We start from the raw sequence: 14501 nt of genomic DNA, 5'->3' as shown, positions 1-14501 counted from the left end.
AATAAATCAACACTAGGCATGATAAAGGCAGACTGGTAAAAAGATTAATTTAACTCTAAAAGCCTGTTTTTGCTCTTCTACTATAACATCTTATATGTAATAATTACAGATGTCATCTTTGGTCCACCTGCCAGGCACTACGCTACATCTTTTACCTTCTGAAAGGAGAAATTCCATCCGTGAACAGCAGCCTCACCCCATGCCCAAGAGTGCTAGCCTGTCCTCATGCCAGCCTGCCCTAAGGATTTCAGGCTTGCCTAACCAGCCTTTACAATCATGTATGTAAATTCCTTGCAATACATTTCTTAATATCTGCTATTGGTTATCTCTGGTTGAACACTGACTGATAGACTCTGGTACTGGAAGTGTTTCTAGAGGACGGGACTCTTAAGAATGAATTTTCTGAAGTATTTTGGGTTTTCTGGAATTGATTTTCTAATTTTTTTTTTTTTTTTTTTAGACATCGAGTCTTGCTCTATCCCCAGGCTGGAGTGCAGCGGCACGATCTCAGCTCACTACAACCTCTGCCTTCTGGGTTCAAGTGATTCTCCTCCCTCAGTCTCCCGAGTAGCTGGGATTACAGGCGCCTGCCACCATGCCCAGCTAATTTTTTGTATTTTTAGTAGAAACGAGGTTTCACCATATTGGCCAGGCAGGTCTCGAACTCTCGACCTCAGGTGATCCGCCCACCTTGGCCTCCCAAAGTGGTGGGATTACAGGTGTGAGCCACCGCACCCGGCCAACTTTCTCATCTTATTAAAGGCATTCATGACTCTATTTCCCATAGTAAAGAGGGCACTGGTAATCCACGACAAGATGTGGCAATAGAGATACACAAAATATCACCACTGGATTCTTCTAATAAAATACCTATTGAAGGTGAGACACTAAGGGACTGCATGTTTTCCACATTAGAATATTTTAGTCGAGGTAAGAAGTATAATGGAATTACCTCACCACGTTAGAGAGCTGTGAAAGAAAAGGATGAGCTCAGGGCTTCAGATTCTCAGCTCAAACTTTTCACTGATCTGAAAGCTATGTCTGCCCTGAAAGAAACTCTCATCTCCTGTAGCCCTATGGCTCATTCAGCAAGTGACTGAATTAAAAGGCAAATTGATTTCCCAACTTCCCAGAGTGTCTTCTGTTAAAGTGAGGACATTGATTGGGAAAGAATAGGATCCCGAAATCTGCAAGGGAGACATGAAGCTAGGGACCCTGAACCCCTAAATTCTCCTGTCGTCTTTGCCAGTGAAAGCAGCTCTTCCACTCTTGCCTGAAAAGTTAGCCTTTCTTTGCCTGAAGTTGCCCTGCAAAGCATTGCAGATTCTCCTCAAGACACCCTCCCACCACCCCTTTCCTTCTCTATAACTACACTTAAGTCCTGGAAGACTCTGAAAGATGAGTTACAGAGTGTGACCCTTTTCTGTCCAGGCCTCCCACTGCCATTCATGGCCCCAGGGCTCCGTCCCAACCTTGCTCCAAGATTGGAGCAGGTGCCGGGAGAGGAGAAGGGCCAGGCAGTGGAAGCAGACACCCCAAGCCTGCAGAGATGGGTGGGGAGGGGCTTCCTGGGCCCCCAAGAGTGCATGCTGCAGAAATACTTTGGTCCTGCGCCTGGGAGGGTGGCCACTGCTGCACCTGGGGAGCTCCCACCCCGCCAACTCGGAAGGGGCAGGATTCTCGCTTGTTCTCAGCTCCTGCCTTCTCCGTAAAGCGGGAGGCTCAGGTCTGGAGCCTCGTCCAGTGGTCACAGCTGCACACAGGAGGGCAGATCCTGCCTGCTCCTGGCCCTGTCCAAGAGCACAGCGAGGCTCAGATCCACAGCTGCAGTTTGGGCGGCTGTAGCCCCGCCCAGTAGAGCAGGAGGCCTGGGTCTGCAGCCTTGGTTTGGGCGGCTGCGGAAGCACCGCTCCGGCCCTAACTCGGAAGGGGCGGGGCTCCCACTGGCTCCATGGAGCGTGCAGCCCCAGCCGCCCCTCCCTGCTGCAGCTGGTGTGATGGCAACAGCCGCTGCCATCAGATGGATGTGGGTCCACTAAGCAGAGGTTCTGAACTTGATGTTTTAACCTAAGGGCTCTAACAGTTTGGATGGTCAGCTGAACCAAGGGTCCAAAGGTGGCCTACACCAAATCAGTCAAAAGGTCAGAGCAGCCTTGGTATATGATAGAGGAAGGCATCCAAAGGGTTAGGGATATGTTCTTCCCTCTCTTATCTACTTACCGTCTCTAATATGAAGTGTATTCATAATGGTTAACTTTATATCACAGGATCAAAGCAGCAGCAGGAGCATCCTCCCAGGACGTTGCATTGTCCTCTGAGTAAGTCTGCACGTTTTCAGTTGTAACATGTCAGGTGAAATTGTGACTCTCTTATTGCCTCCGTTTGGAGATTAATATGGCTTAAGGAGATAAGTATGGGTGTCACAAGAGGTGGACTGTGATGCATATGTGAACTTGACTAGGCCACATCCCCCAGTTATTCGAACACAAACCTAGGTGCTGCTGTGAAGGTATGTTGTAGATGCGATTAAAGTCCATGATCAGACTTCTGGTTTCAACTCTAGAGAGCTTAGAATTCAGCACTCCCATCCTTACAAGAAAGACCTGGACAAACTAAAACATCAATGACTTTTCCTGGACCCATCAGAACTGAGGTAGTGGGGCAAACCGCCACCCTGCAATCTGGAGACATACACAAATACAGAGCCACAGTCCAAATCTGCTTACACGAAGCATGAGAACCAGGCTCAGATGTGACTTTGGGATGATCAAACAGGGAAACAACTATGACTGATATGCTAAAGGCGCTAATGGAAAAAGTAGACAACATGCAGGAATAGGTGGGTAATATTAAGTGGAGAGATGAATACTCTAAGAATCAAAGGAGGCTGGGTGTGGTGGCTCATGCCTGTAATCTCAGCACTTTGGGAGGCCGAGGCGAGTGGATTATGAGGTCAAGAGATTGAGAACATCCTGGCTAACATGGTGAAACCCCGTCTCTACTAACAATACAAAAATTAGCTGGGTGTGGTGGCGCATGCCTGTAGTCCCAGCTACTTGGGAGGTTGAGGCAGGAGAATTGCTTGAACCCGGGAGACAGAGGTTGCAGTGAGCCAAGATCGCACCACTGCACTCCAACCTGGGCGACAGAGTGAAACTCCATCTCAAAAAAAAAAAAAGAATCAAAGGAAATGCTACATAAATCAAAAACATGTAACACAGGCTGGGCGTGGTGGCTCACACCTGTAATCCCAGCACTTTGGAAGGCCAAGCTGAGCAGATCATCTGAGGTCAGGAGTTCAAGACCAGCGTGGCCACCATGGTGAAACCCCATCTCTGCTAAAAATACAAAAAATTAGCCAGGCATGGTGGTACACGCCTGTAATCCCAGCTACTCAGGAGGCTGAAGCAGGAGAATCACTGGAACCCCAGAGGCAGAGGCTGCAGTAAGCCGAGAGCACACCACTGCATTCCAGCCTGGGCAACAGAGGGAGAGTCCATCTCAAAAAAAAAAAAAAATCAAAAAACATGTAACACAAATGAAGAATGCCTTTGACAGCCTCATCAGAAGATGGGACAAAACTGGCTCCAAAAAGAATTGCTCGGCTTGAAAGTTTGTCAAGAGAAACTCCCCAAACTTTTATGCAGAGAAAAAGAAAACAAACAAACAAGAATATCCAAGAACTGAGGGATATTTCAAAAAGGAAACATGTGTCTAACTGGATACCAGAAGGAGAAGAGAGAATGGAGGAAAAAAAAAAAAAAGTTGAAAGTAACAATGGCTGAGAATTTTCCAAAATTAATGATAGACACCAAACAAACAGAAGGCCAGAGAAAACCAAGAAGAATATGTACCAAAATATTTACCCTAGGCACATCATGTTCAAAGTACAGAAAACTAAAGACAAAGACAAAATCTTGAAAGAAGCCAAGGGGGAGAAAATACCTTATCTAGAGCGGAACAATGATGAGAATTATAGCAAACCTCTGTCAGAAAACATGCAAGCCAAGAAAGTGGAGTGAAATATTTAAGGGTTGAGATTTTTTAAAAAACAAAACTTAGAATTCTATACCCAGTGAAATTATTCCTCAATAGTGAAGAGGAAATAAAGACTTTCCAAGCAAAAACTGAGGGACTCCCCTGCCAACAGACAGCCTAGCAAGAAAGAAATGTCAACAGTTCTTCAAGGAGAGGGAACATGATGTAGGTGAGAAACTTGGATACATAGGCGGGGCACAGTGGCTCATGCCTATAATCTCAGCACTTTGGGAAGCCAAGGCAGGAGGATCACTTGAGGTCAGGAGTTCAAGACCAGCCTGGCCAACATGGTGAAACTCCACCTCTACTAAAAATACAAAAAAAAAAAAAAAAAAATTAACCAGGTGTGGTGGCGCGTGCCTATAATCCCAACTACTTGGAAGGCTGAGGTGGGAGAATCACTTGAATCCAGGAGGCAGAGGTTGCAGTGAGCCAGTTTCATACCACTGCACTCCAGCAGCCTGGGTGACAGAGCAAGACTATCTTAAAAAAAGAAAAAAAGAAACTTGGATACATAAAGAAAAGAAGAGGCCAGGCATGGTGGCCCATGCCTGTAATCCCAAAACTTTGGAAGGCTGTGGCAGGAGGATCACTTGAGGCCAGGAGTTTGAGACCAGCCTGGTAACACAGTGAGACATTGCCTCTACAAAAAATTAAAAAAGAATGTTGGAGAAAAAATAATGATAAAATAAAATCTTTTATTTTTCTTATCTTTAATTGATATGTAACTGTTCATGCCAAGTGTAGTGGCTGTACCTATAATCTCATCTACTCAGCAGGCTGAAGCAGGAGGCTCACTTGAGCCCAGGAATTCAAGGCTGAGGTGAGCTATGATCACTACTGCACTCCAGTCTGGGCAACAGAGTGAGATCCTATCTCTAAATAATATTTAAGTATATTATTTATTTATCGGGTGATCACAGCACATAGATTAGTGAATAAATGATAGCAATGTTATAAGGGATAGAAAAGAGGAATTGGGAATGCTTTAAGGTACCTGTACTACACATGAAGTGGTACATTATTGTTTGAAAGTGAATTTTGATTACTCGTAAATGTATATCACAAACTCTAAAACCACCACTACAATTATTTTAACAGTAGTATAACTGAAACACTGAGAGGAGCGAAAACAGTCATAAAATGCTCAATTAAAACCAGAGAAAGCAGGAAAAAAGGGGGAGAAAAAGAAACAAGTGTAATAAACAGAAAACAGTTACAAATATGATAGACATTAGTCAAACTATATCAATAATCACTTCAAATGTGAATGGTCTAAATACATCAATTATAAGTCAGAGATTATCAGAGTAGACAAAAAATAAATCCAACCATCAACCTACCTTAAATATAAAGCCCATAATTAGTTGGCTTTAAAGATTACCTTAAATATTCTGAGTGAACTTGATTCAATCATTTGAATAGTCTTAAGGGCAGAGCTGAAGCTTCATTCCCCCAAAAGAAATTCCACCTGTGAGCAGCAGCTTTACCCAGTGCCTAGCAGTTCCAGTCTGCTTTTCCTGATGGCTCCTTGCAATAAATTCCTTTTTTTTTTTTTTTTAGACAGAGTCTAGCTCTGTCACCCGGGCTGGAGTGCAGTGGCACAATCTCGGCTCACAGAAACCTCTGCCTCCCAGGTTCAAGCGATTCTCCTGCCTCAGCCTCCTGAGTAGCTGGGATTAAAGGCGCCCACCACTGAGCCCAGCTAAGTTTTTAGAAGTTGAGGTTCTGGAATTGAGTTCCTTAAAATTACCCGTTGGATATAAATATAATAGAGAATAGAAAAACAACAGAGAGAATCGATGAAACCATAAATTGGTTCTTTGAAATGATCAACAAAATTAACAAATATTTAGCTAGACTAAAGAAAAAAGATGCAAATGACTAACGTCAGAAGTGAAAATGAGGACATTACTACTGACCATACAGAAACACAAAGGATTATAAGAAAAGACTACACACAATTGTATGCCAACAAATTCAATAACCTAGATGAAACAAATTCCTAGAAACACACACACTACCTCAGTGATTCAAGAAGAAATAAAAAATCTCAACAGACACATAACGAGAGATTGACTCAGTAATCAAAAACCTTTCAACAAAGGAAAGTCCAGAATCAGATGGTTTCACTGATGAATTCTATGAAACATTTAAAGAATTTTTCTTTTAATTTTTTGAGACGGAGTCTCGCTCTGTTCCCCAAGCTGGAGTGCAGTGGCATGATCTTGGCTCACTGCAACCTCTGCCTCCTGGGTTCAAGCGATTCTCCTGCCCCAGCCTCCCGAGGAGCTGGGATTACAAGTGCACACCACCACGCCCGACTAATTTTTGTATTTTTAGTAGAGATGGGGTTTTGCCATGTTGGCCAGGCTGGTCTCAAACTCCTGACCTCAGGTGATTCCCTTGCCTCAGCTTCCCAAAGCGTTGGGATTACAGGCATGAGCCACTGCACTCGGCCTAAGGAATTTTAATATCAAATACTTCCACAAAACAGAACAGGAGGCAACACATACTAACTCATTCTATGAGGCCAGCATTACCCTGATATAGACACACAAAGACATCACAAGAAAAGAAAATTAAGCTGGGCGCAGTGGCTCACACCTATAATCGCAACACTCTGGGAGGCCGAGGCAGTAGGATCACTTGAGCTCAGGAGTTTGAGACCAGCCTGGGAAACCTAGTGACACCTCACCTCTACAAAAAAAATTTTTTAATTAGCTGGGTGTGGTGGTGTGTGCCTGTAATCCCAGCTACTCAGGAAGCCTGAGGCCAGAGAATTGCTTGAGCCTGGGAAATCGAGGCTGCAGTGAGCTGTGATCATGCCACTGCACTGCACTCACTGGGTGAGAGAGCAAGACCTGGTCTCAAAAAAAAAAAGAAAAAGAAAAAGAAAATTACAATAAACATTAGTAAGATGGCAGAAAAGGACAATGCTGACTTTATCTCCTCTCACAGACACACCAAATAAAAATCTACACACAAATTAAATCCCTCTGAGAGAATGCCAAAAACTAGTTGAAAGACTCTAACACACTGAGCAACTGAGAAAATATTCACATCAAAACAGGCAGTAAAAGCCGAGACACCTTTGTGCACAAACCCCACCACAGGGACAGCACTTTACAAACAGGAAGAATCCCCCAACTCCCAGCTTCTCCCTCAGGAATGAAGGGTTTGTTTGTGAGCTCATCTAGCTTGTAGAGTTAAAGGGCACTTCCAGTGGCTGTAGCCCACCCAGGACCAGTCCAGAGAGAATAAGCTAAGAGGCCCAGCTCCAAGTATCTCTCTGAAAGAGGTCTGTCTGCACACTTTTCCAGCTACTGCCTGACGTTCGGGCTTCTGGGTAGCCTGTATCTTGGAGCAAACAGAGCAGATAAACAATAAACCTCTGAAAGGCTCAAGGGAAGAATGGGCACTTCCTGCACCTTCTCCCCCAGCTCAACCGAGTGATAAATCCAGGTCTGAAGATTTCCTGGAAAAAGTATATGTAGGCACCAAGCGCCCCAATTTTAACAGCTCCCGTATGAGGAACTGATTCCTAAATCACCTAGCTCTGGGAGTTGATGGGGCTCTATATTCTGGAGTCTCCCTAGGACACAGAAGACAAAAAAAGCTGGTTGCTAAATGGGTGCACATCCAGTGGATTCCTTCGAAACTCAGAATGTGCAGACTGCATAAAAGTGCAGACATTTGCCACAGATCCTCTTCCAGGCTTAGGACAGAGTGAGTGGGAGATAAACTCTAGCTCTCAGCTTCTCCTTGAGGTAGAAAGAATTGGAACATAAATCTAGCACTCCGACTTTTCAAGCTGCATCTCAAGGGACTGACTTCTGTCTCACATATCTTGGGGCACTGACAGAACTTGGCACACCCTAGTATCCAAAGGGCCATGAAGAACAAAGCAATTTGGAAAAGCAAAAAGATATGAGAGGCATCTAGAGTTAGAATATCTGGCAGGGCTGGTTGGTGAGGTCCATCTCCCAGATAAGGCCAATATGACAAGACTAGAAGAAGTGGCTGTCTTACCTACTGTGCAAAAACCAACACAGAAAGTCAAGAAAAATGAAGAAACAGGGAAATATGTTATAAATATAACAAGATAAATCTCCAGAAACAGAACCTAGTGAAATAAAGATATGTGATTTACCTGATAGGGCATGTGAAATAGACGTTCACCAAGATTAAAAGAGTAATTCTTGAACTGAAAATTTCAACAGAGATAGGAAATATTTAAAATTATCAAGCAGAAATCACAGAGCTGAAGAATAACTGAACTGAAAAATTCAATAGAGTTCAACAGCAGACTAGATCAAGAAGACAGGATCAGTGAACTAGAAAAGAGGTCAATCACAATTATGCAATCCAAGAAGCAAAAATAAGAAAGAATAAAAGAGTAAAGATAGCTTAAAAGACTTATTGTAAACCATTAAGTAGAACAATTTATGCATTACTGGAGTACTAGGAGGAGAGAGAGAGAGAAAGACATGGCTGAAAACTTCCCAAGACTGGGGAAGAAAAGAGAAATCTGAATTCAGGAAGCCCAAAGGATGCCAAATAAGAAGAATTCAAAGAGATCTACACAGAAACATATTATAATCAAACTGACAAAAGGTAAAGACAAAGAATTTTGAAGCAGCAAGAGAAAGGCAACTTGGTACATACAAGAAATCCACATTAGACTTAACAGTTTTCAGCAGAAACCTTGCAGGACAGAAGGGAGTGAACAGTATATTCAAAGTATTCAAGGAAGAAAACTGCCAACCAAAAATATTATGCCCATCAAAACTATCCTTAAAAAACAAGGGGCTGGGCCAGGTGGGGTGGCTCATGCCTGCAATCCCAGCACTTTGGGAGGCTGAGGCAGGCAGGTCACCTGAGGTCAGGAGTTCGAGACCAGCCTAGCCAACATGGTGAAACCCCATCTCTATTAAAAATACAAAAATTAGCCGAGCATGGTGGCAGATGCCTATAATCCCAGCTACTTGGGAGACTGAGGCAGGAGAATCACTTGAACTCTAGAGGTGGAGGTTGCAGTGAGCTGAGATCACACCACGACACTCCAGCAAGAGCAAGACTCCATGAAAAAAGAAAAAAAAGGGGGGGGGGCTATAAAGACTTTCTCAGACAAACAAAAACTGAGGGAGTTTATCACCACTAGACCTGTCTGACAAGAAATAAGAAATGATATGCGGAGTCCTTCAAGCTGAAAGAATGCTGAACAACAACAGGAAAGCAAAACAAAGCATAAAACTCACTGGCAAATGTACATATACAGGCAAAAAATCTTTTATTATTCCAACAGTGGTGAGTAAATGGACTGCAATCCTACTATAAAAGTTTAGGCCAGGCACAGTGGCTCACACCTATAATCCCAGCACTTTGGGAGGCTGAGGTGAGCGGATCACTTGAGGTCAGGAGTTTGAGACCAGCCTGGCCAACATGGAAAACCCCATCTCTACTAAAAAAAATACAAAAATTAGCTGAGTGTGGTAGTACATACCTGTAATCCCAGCTACTTGGGAAGCTGAGGCAGGAGAATCACTCGAATGTGGGAGGTGGAGGTTGCAGTAAGCCAAGATCAGGCCGCTAGCCTGGGTGACAGAGCAAGACCCTGTCTCTTAAAAAGCAAAAGAAAAAAAAATCTTTCGAAGTATTAGGCCAGGCTCGGTGGCTCACTCCTATAATCCCAGCACTTTGGGAAGCTGAGGGGGGTGGATCACCTGAAGTCAACATGGCAAAACCCCATCCCTACTAAAATTACAAAAAAATTAGCTAGGCATGGTGGTGGGCACCTACCTGTAGTCCCAGCTTCTTGGGAGGCTGAGGAAGGAGAATTGCTTGAACTGGGAGGCAGAGGTTGCAGTGAGCTGAAATTGCGACATTACACTCCAGCCTGGGCAATGAGTAAAACTCCATCCCAGAAAAAAAAAAAAAAAAAAAGGTTTAAAGTATTAAAAACAACTAACACTAAAATATGTTAATGGATACATAATATAAATAGTAGACAATTGTGACATCAATAGCATAATGTGGGAAGAAAAGAGAGAAAAGCATTCTTGCATGCAAGGGAAGTTATCAGCTTAAAGTAGACTGTGAGAACTATATTCTGTGTAAGCCCCTTGATAACCACAAAGAAAAAGGGAATCAAAACTTAGTAATGCAAAATAATAATAATAATAATGAGACAAATGACAGCAAGAAAAAAAAAAGAGGAATAAAATAACCACAAGACAAATAAAACAATTAACAAAATGGCAAGAGTAAATCCTTCCTTATCAATAATTACTTTAAATTTGAATGGAATAAAGACATTAAAATCATGCTGAAGAGGTATCTGCACTCCCATGTTTATTGCAGCATTGTTCGCAATAGCTAGATATGAATTCAACCTAAATATTCATCAACAGATGACTAGATAAAGAAAATATGGTATATACAACAATAAAATATTATTCAGCCTTTAAAAAGAAGAAAATCTTGTCATTTGTGATACTGTGGATGAACCTGGAGGACATCATGCTAAGTCAAATAAGGCAGGCACAGAAAGACAAATGCCACATGATCTCACTTATATGTGGAATCTAAAAAATGTCAAACTGACAGTACTAGAGTAGAAAGGTGGTTACCAGAGGCTGGGGATTGGAAGAAGGAGAGAACAAGGAATCAGAGTATCAAATAAATTATCTAAGAGTACAAAGTTTCCATTAGGATGTAACAAATATATAAGATCTAATGCATAGTATGGTAACTATAGTCAAGGATAATGCATTATGTATTTCATAATAGCTAAGAATAAATTTTAAAGGTCTTACAACAAAAAAATGAGGTGATAGGTATGTTAATTAGCTTAATTTAATCATTCCACATTATATAATACATCAAACTATTACATTGTGCCCCATTCATGTATACAATTATAATATGCCAAATAAAAATATTTTTAAAAAACAAAAAAAGGTAAATGGAATAAACTCCACAATAGAAAGATGTAGAATGCCTGAACAGATTTAATATTTATATGTTGTCTACAAGAAACTCATTTAGATTCAAGGACACACAAAGGCTGAAAGTGAAGGGATGAAAAAACATATTGCATGCAAATGTTAACCCAAAAAAGGTAGAAGTGGCTATACTCATATCCAACAAGGCAGACTTTAAGTCAAAAACTGTCACTAGACACAAAGAAGGTAATTTAACAAAAAATGGGTCAACAAGATATAACAATTAAAACTATATATGTACCAAACATAAAAGCACCTAACAAAGCAAATATTGACAGATCTAAAAGTACAAATTGACAGCAACAGTAGTAGGAGACTTCAATACTCCACTTTCAGTAACAGACAGGACGTCCAGACAGAAAATCAGTAAGGAGTGAACTTGAACATTATAACAAATGGACTTAACAGACATAAAATAGAACTTTTCATTCAACAGAATATACATTCTTCCTCTTTTTTTTTTTTTTTTTTTTTTTTTTTTTTTTTGATACAGGGTTTCACTCTGTCACCCAGGTTGGACTACAGTGGTATGATCAGAGCTCAGTGTAATCTTGAACTGGCCTCAAGCAATCGTGCCCCTTCAGCCTCACAGTGCTGGGACTACAGGTGTGAGCCACCAAGCCTGGCCTACACATTCTTAAGCACACATAAAACATTCTCCCAGGTAGATCACGTTAGGCCACAACATGTCTTAAATTTAAGGTCAAAATCATATCACGTATCTTTTCCAACTACATGGAGTGAAATTAGAAATCAGTAACAGCAAAAAAAAATTAAAAAATAAAAAAAAGGAACATTCACAAATATGTGAAAACTAAATATAAACATACTCTTAAATAGCCACTGGACTAAAAAGGAAATAAGAAAATGGACCTCACCCTCTGCATGCCGCCGCCCACCCAGCTCCGCCCACCATGTTACTGCGATGAGCTGCTGCTCCGGAAAGGCCCCACCAGCTCTGCCTCCGCGCTCAGCCTCTTCCCCCGCCGGGAGAGGGTGAGGGTGCGCGGGCCAGCTGCACACCAAGGGCCAGCTGCTCCGGGAGGTGCGCGCGCTCATGGTCCCCGGCATCCCCCGTACCCAAGTGGATTTGTGGCTGGTGCACAGCGTGGCAGCTAGAGATGCAGACATGGCTCACGGGCTGCTCGGCGCCACCGCCACGTTGACCAGAGGAGTTGGCGCCAGCCAGGCTGTGCAGGAGCGGGGCAGTGGGGATCCCCAAGCAGCTCGGAGTAGCCCCTGGGCCGGCGGGGAAGAGCAAGGAAAATGAGGCACTAAGAAAAGAGCATGAAGCTGGGGCTCCCAGTTCCCAGCACAGGAAAATGCGTCAACCCAGAAGAACTCATTACAAAGCAGAACAATGAAGATGAAAACAAATAGCAGATAAACATGACTGGGAGGCAGAAAAAACCATTGAACCTAGAAATGAGCCATCTGAATGGGACAGATACTTTCTCTCTGGAAGATTGTTGTTTTCATCACAGCCTGAAAATTCACTGGAGGGATCTCATCGGGAGATACCCCTCCTCTTCCAGGCAGTATCAATGATAGCATGAATTTCTTCAGCACATTATAATGGAAACTTTAGCCAGGCTATAACTCATGATGTCAATATTCATGAGGCCATGTTGCTGTGTCCCAACAATACATTTAGAAGAGATCCAGTAGGAAGGACTTCACAGGCACAAGAACCATTTCTACAGTTACATTCTCATACCACCAATCCTGGGCAAACCCTTCCTAGAAGTAATTTGACATCTCTTCCACATGTTGACAATCAGATGAGGAATCTAAAAAGCCAAGACCTACTGTATTACCTTCCCGTAAATATATTTGAAAAACTTAATGTCATTAGCCACAATGACTTTGATCCAATGGATGTTTCTCGGCCTTTTGACGAACCAGATTTTGATTCTGGCCTTTCTTTAGACTTGTCACAATAGCACCTTATCACTAAGTCTAATTCTTCTCACTCTGTGAAGATGCTATAGGTTTTAGTATAGTCTCATTCCCATCATGACTTAGAAGGTACTGTAGGAGGCTGCTACCCAGAACCCAGTATGCTTTGTCACATGGATCACAGTAGTGATTATAGTTTCCATGGGGATCTTGCATTTCAAGACATATTTCATAACCACACTTACTACTTACTGCCAAGTGTACCAGAATCTACTTCTGAATCTTTTTCAGGCCTGGAAAGTCACAGAAAATGAGTAGGTACCTCAATGACACAGACAGAAACTTGAGCTGTGATGAATGGCATGCTAAAACTTTGCATATCCCTTTTTCTGCAGATGAAATTGTCCACATGCCTGTTTTTTTGTTTTTTGAGACCGAATCTTGCTCTGTTGCCCAGGCTGGAGTGCAGTGGTGTGATGTCATCTCACTGCAACCTTCACCTCCTGGGTTCAAGCAATTCTGCCTCAGCCTCCCAAGTAGCTGAGATTCCAGGAATCCGCCACCACGCCTGGCTAGTTTTTGTATTTTTAGTAGAGACGGGTTTTCACGATGTTGTCCAGGCTGGTCTCGAACTCCTGACCTCAAGTGATCTGCTCGGCTCGGCCTCCCAAAGTGCTGGGATTACAGGTGTGAGCCACTGCGCCCAGCCCACCTGTTGATTCTTTCAATAGCATATTAAGTAGGTATTATCTGACAGACCTACAAGTCTTGCTCATCTGTGATATCAGATGAAGAAGGAAAAATAAAGTTGCTGCTCAGAACTGTTATAAATGCAAATTAGACAATTTTGAATCTAGAGGATGATGTATGTAAATTGCAAGCAAAGAAGGAAACTCTTGAGAGCAAGCCCAATGTAATAAAGCTATTAACATAATGAAACAAACTGTATGACATTTGTGTTTTTAGATTAATAAGAGATGACCAAGGTAGGCCAGTCAACCCAAACCAGTATGTTATTCAATACAGCTGTGATGGAAGAAGAGCAAACACTCAGGTAAGAAGAAGCTGTAGCAGGAAATATAAGTTGAAAGAAAATAAAAAAAAAGAGCAACCACTGGGGATCTAATTATTTTAAGATATATTTTAGATTTTATGATTTAAAATGCAAAATAGCCTTATTTTCATTTAGTTTGTTAGCACTGAAGTATAGTGGGCTTTTCAAACACTATTTTAGTTTAATCTTTGTATTTAGCTTATAAAATTTTCTATATGGAAATAAACTTTATATGCAAATTTTTTAAAAAAGAAAATTTAAAAATATCTCAAGCTGGAAATGGTGGTACATACCTGTAGTCTCAGCCACTTGGGAGGCTCAGATGGGAGGATTGTTAGTTTGAGTTCTGCCTGGGCAAAATAGCAAGATCCTGTGTGTATACATACATACATATATATACATGTATACATACATACATACACACAAATGAAGACAAAAATACTACCTATCAAAGCTTATGGGATGTAGTAAAAGCACTTGGGGAATTTTATAGTGATAAATGC

At 42.1% G+C, this 14501-nt stretch overlaps 1 pseudogene; it reads left to right on the top strand.

The window, feature by feature from the left end:
- Positions 1-14501, top strand: part of LOC104655452 — a 46726-nt pseudogene that overhangs the window by 21734 nt on the left and 10491 nt on the right.

The sequence above is a fragment of the Rhinopithecus roxellana genome, chromosome 20 (assembly GCF_007565055.1).
Source record: "Rhinopithecus roxellana isolate Shanxi Qingling chromosome 20, ASM756505v1, whole genome shotgun sequence".
NCBI classification, from domain to species: Eukaryota; Metazoa; Chordata; class Mammalia; order Primates; family Cercopithecidae; genus Rhinopithecus; species Rhinopithecus roxellana.
Note: the sequence above shows the minus strand (reverse complement) of the source record. Positions and strands in the feature narration are given on the sequence as shown.